Below are 5,068 nucleotides of genomic sequence, written 5' to 3' on the forward strand. Positions count from 1 at the left end.
TGAACGCGCAGAATGAGCGGTAAGGGCTGGTCAACCAGCCCGACGCAACTTCACCGAGGACGAGGAAAGGAAGCTCTGAGGAAGGGGTTACTCCCAGGCAGGATGTAAACTAGCTGAAGGCCTCGCTGAGGGGCTTTAGAGGCATGAAACATCCTTAAGGGAGGCGGGTGGGGAAGGGATATCAAGGGTGTGGATTCTTTAGGGCCTTGAAACAACGAAGGCTCAAAACAAAAGCCACAAAGGCTAGCGGAATAGTAGTACAGGCTGAGAGGGAAGGGACACTTCCCTTGACCTACCAATCGCTGCTGGCCCTGGAGCCGCTGGACTCCTAGGTAACGTCGCAGACGGAAATGACGTAACTCAATCCGTTCTATCCCGCCCCATTGCCCTCCTAGCCCCGCCTTCTAGGCCCAGCCACTCCTCCCCGGCCTTTCCTCTACTGGCTCTCTGACCAAGTCCGGGGGATCTAGACCAAAAGCCTATGAAGACTGCTGGTTCTATTAGAAGCCTACTTTCGATTGTCAATGGCTTTCAGGCAAAGGATTTTGCAAGGGAAAGCAAAGTGATTGTCTACGAAGTTGGGCTTGGTATATAATGAAGCCCAGTCATTTCAACCAAGAACCTTAAAGATGTTGAGAAATATAATGAAATATTTTCTATTTAATTAATTTTTGTAAAATTTTTTTTGAGATAGGGTCCCAATCTGTGGCCGAGGCTGGAGTGCAGTGGCGTGATCTCGGCTCACTGCAGCCTGGAACTCCTTGGGCTCAGGTGATTCTCCCACGTCGGCCTCCCGAGTAGCTGGGACCACAGGAGTGCACCACCACGCCAGGCTCATTTTTTCTATTTTTATTAATAGTGGCGACAGGGTTTCTCCATGTTGCCCAGGCTAGTCTTGAACTCCTGAGCTCAAGCGATCCTCCCAACCCCACCTCCCGCCTTGGCCTCCCAAAGTGCTGGGATTGCAGGTGTGAACCACCGCGCCCGGCCTATTTAATTAGCCTATTTAAGGTCTTGCTCAAGGTCAAAGAATACGTGACTTGCAGTCCAATGTTATTTCTAAATGTAAGCTCTTCAGCTGGTGAAGCTAAACTGGTTTTAAGTGAAAACAGACGACCTCTTGAATGAGTTTTCAAATGACCTTAAATAATGCAAGCACTGCTTATCTAAAGCAAGTCTGACTTGCTTGAATTCGGATTCTGACACTCTGGCAGTGCTTTACTTGGTCACAGATTATTGCAATGTGAAAAAAATCTTGTTCAGAACTGCCCAGTTTTGCTACGTTCCTCCTATGTTCAGGCATGGAATATAATTAGTTTGTAAGGAAGATAAACTTTTTTTTTTTTTTTTTTGAGACAGAGTCTCGCTGTCTCCCAGGCTGGAGTGCAGTGGCGCCATCTCGGCTAACTGCAAGCTCCACCTCCCGGGTTTACGCCATTCTTCTCCTGCCTCAGCCTCCCAAGTAGCTGGGACTACAGGCGCCCGCTGGCACGCCAGGCTAATTTTTTGTATTTTTAGTAGAGACGGGGTTTCACTGTGTTAGCCAGGATGGTCTCGATCTCCTGACCTCGTGATCCACCCTCCTCGGCCTCCCAAAGTGCTGGGATTACAGGCGTGAGCCACCGCGCCTGGCCAAGGAAGATAAACTTTTAAGGGGGAAAAGAAACACCTGAAGAGAAATTTCCCTGTATTATGAAAACATTTGTACAGAAAAAATTCTTGGTAGGTTAATTCAGTGACTCACCGAGCTTCCAGAGTTCTTTAAAATAATCACAATCATAAGCAAGGGGTGAGCTTCAGTTCCCCTTCATGTAGTTACCTTGATGCACTAATACACAGTAGTTATGAACAATAAACTGTAAAAATATAGTCATGGAAACATTAAGTATATCTTAATTTTCAATCTAATAGAAACTGGGTTAAAATTTTTAAATTCAGGCCAGGTGCGGTGGCTTACACCTGTAATCCCAGCACTTTGGGAGGCTGAGGTGGGCGAATCACTTGAGGTCCGGAGTTCGAGACTAGCCTGGACAACATGGTGAAACCCCCTCTCTACTAAAAATACAAAAATTAGCCAGGCATGCTGGCGCGCCGCCTGTAGTCCCAGCTACTCAGGAAGCTGAGGCAAGAGAATCGATAGAACCCCGGAGGCGGAGGTTGCAATGAGCAGAGATGGCGCCATTGCACTTCAGCCTGGGCAAGAGCAAGATTCCCTCTTAAAAAAAAAAAAAGAAAATTAAATTCAAAATTACACAACAATGTGAATATACTTAAGGCCACTGAGTTGTACAATTAAAAGTAGTTAGAATGATAAATTTATATTTTACCACAATTTAAAAATTTTCAATTAAAAAACTACAAAACTAAGCCAGTAGATAATTTAGAACAAAAATTCCTAAATGTACAGGATGAAATATAAAAATAAATTTAAGGTATACTGCTGTTTATATATTATTTTTATTAGGTGGGTGCAAAAGTAATTGCGATTTTTGCCATTAAACATACATAATTAAACATAATGGCGAAAACCGTGATTACTTTGGCATCAACCTAATAAACTCTACATATTTTTAATGTAGTGCTTATCTGAATTATTTTAAAAAGTGTTTACAGTAGTTACTATCGAATACTTACGTTACCTCTAACCTGATCCAGAAGAATTCAGCAATTTCTAGGTAATAGGGTCGAACATTTTCTTATTGCTCTAATACATGTAAAAATTGTTCAGTTCTTTAAAAGTATCTTTCTTTAAAGTAGCCACAAGGGATCATTAAGACTAGAAACTCTCAAATGTAAGGTTTATTCATTTATATGTACCTGCTTAAATCTAGGAACAGTTTACTAAGAAGCAGAATTCAGAAGAACTTCTGGGTGGTATCACAGAAATCGTTCCTTCCTTCCTTCTCTCTTCTGCACTCCACTCATTCTCTTCCTCTTCTTTTTCTCTCTGTCTTACTACTATTATACAATATATCATATTTATGAAATTCATATTCTTGCTTTCCACTTACAAGGCAAAGATTTTTCTTTATAAACTATGCAAAGACAAGAGATAAAGAAACAAAAATGAATTGGCATGAGGAAAGGGGAAATATTTGTAGTGCCGAGGGAGAAGAGTCACAATTATATGCCATTTCTTTCCTGTCTGCTTTGGCACTGGAACAAACTCCAACAACAGGGGACTCCAAGGCTGTCCCCTGGGTGTGAGCATGGAATCTTTTATAATTGTGGAAAATACGTCATGTAGTAGAAAACCACAATGTCACACATGAGGAGTGGGTGCAGGCACAGGTCCTGCAGTGGTCCTAAAGGAGGCCAGAGGGACCTCCAAACAGGCATCCATCCTTTTGTTGAGGCTTAGCAGTTTGAAGAGGCTAGGGGAAGGGAGTTGGCACCTTTAGCGAATTATTGGCTGAGAAATCTGTCCTCTTCACTACAATGACTCTTGTTATGCCAGGGGACTGTTTGTCTTCTGTGTACCCTTGTTGTATTTTCTTTTTCTTTCTTTTATTTTTTTGGGACGGCGTCTGGTTCTGTTGCCCAGGCTGAAGTATGGTGGCGGGATCTCGGCTCACTGTACGCTCCGCCTCCCGGGTTTACGCCCTTCGCCTGCCCCAGCCTCCCAAGTAGCAGGGACTACCGGTGTCCTCCATGATGCCTGGCTAATTTTTTTGTATTTTTAGCAGAGACGGGGTTTCACTGTGTTAGTCAGTATGGTCTTGATCTCCTGACCTCGTGATCCGCCCGCCTCAGCCTCCCCAAGTGCTGGGATTACAGGCGTGAGCCACCGTGCCCTGCCCCTTGTTGTATTTTCGCCATCAACAAAAATAATGGTGCTAAGCTTAAATGTTTTTTCTTTTCTTTTTTTTTTTTTTTTTTTTGAGACTGTAACCATCCAATGAGTTCTCCTTGCCTGCTGCCTAGACAGAGCCAATTTATCAAGACAGGGGAATTGCAATAGAGAGTTTAATTCTTGCAGAGTTGGCTGTGTGGGAGACCAGAGTTTTATTACTCGAATCAGTTTCCCCGAAATGTCAGGGAGTGTGGTTTTTAAGGATTATTTGGTGGGTAGAGGATCAGAAAGTGGGGAGGTGCTGATTAGTTCGGTTAGAGTTGAAATCAAAGGGAGTCGAAGCTGTCCTCCTATGCTGTCAGTTCCTGGGTTGGGGCCACAAGACCAGATGAGCCAGTTTATTGATCTGAGTGATGCTAGTGGAATCATCGAGTACAGGGTCTGCAAAATATCTCAAGCACTGATTTTAGGTTTTACAATAGTGATGTTATCCCCAGGAGCAATTTGAGGAGGTTCAGAATCTGGCAGCCTTCAGATGCATGACTCCTAAATCATGATTTCTATGTTGTAGCTAATTTGTTAGTCCTGCAAAGGCAGTCGAATCCCCAGGCATGAAGGGGGATTCTTTTGGGAAAGTGCTGTTATCATCTTTGTTTCAAAGTTAAACTATAAACTAAGGTCCTCCCAAGGTTAGATTGGCCTATGCCCAGGAATAAACAAGGACAGCTTGGAGGTTAGAAGCAAGATGGAGTTGGTTAGGTTAGATCTCTTTCACTGCAATGATTTTCTCTTTAAAATTTTTGCAGAGGTGGTTTCAAGACAGGATCTTGCTCTGTTGCCCAGGCTGGAATGCAGTGGCATGATCATAGCTCACTGTAATCTCAAACTCCTGGGCTCAAGCAGTCATCCCACCCCAGCCTCCCAAGTAGCTGGGACTACAGGTGTTCACTACCGTGTCCAACTAATTTTTAAATTTTTTCTTTTGTAGAGTTGAAGGTCTCACTGTGTTGCCAGGGCTAGTCTTAAACTCCCGGGTTCAAATGATCCTCCTGCCTTAGCCTCCCAAAGTGCTGAGGTATGAGCCACTGTGACTGGCCTTTTCTTTCTTCTAATGTTATTACAGATTTCTGCCCTCTAGGGACTGAGTGGTGATTTTGGTTCATTTATTCATGAAGACATAATAGAATCAAAATTAGACCAATGCAGTTATAGAAATACCAGGGCTATAAGTGGTTACAACCTCTTTCTTAAAAAGCAGAAGGTATCCTTTTCAAA

The 5,068-nt window shown here is 43.4% G+C and overlaps 1 protein-coding gene across 1 annotated transcript in view; it reads right to left on the bottom strand.

Annotated features, from left to right (window-relative positions):
* C14H11orf65 (chromosome 14 C11orf65 homolog) overlaps nucleotides 1-355 on the bottom strand; it is a 75,443-nt gene extending 75,088 nt beyond the window's left edge. The window contains exon 1 of the mRNA XM_005579535.4: nucleotides 297-355. The gene's annotated coding sequence lies outside the window, so the exon portion shown is untranslated. The remainder of the gene's footprint in view (nucleotides 1-296) is intronic.
* Nucleotides 356-5,068: the final 4,713 nt, after the last annotated feature.

The sequence above is a fragment of the Macaca fascicularis genome, chromosome 14 (genome assembly GCF_037993035.2).
Source record: "Macaca fascicularis isolate 582-1 chromosome 14, T2T-MFA8v1.1".
Lineage (NCBI taxonomy): Eukaryota > Metazoa > Chordata > Mammalia > Primates > Cercopithecidae > Macaca > Macaca fascicularis.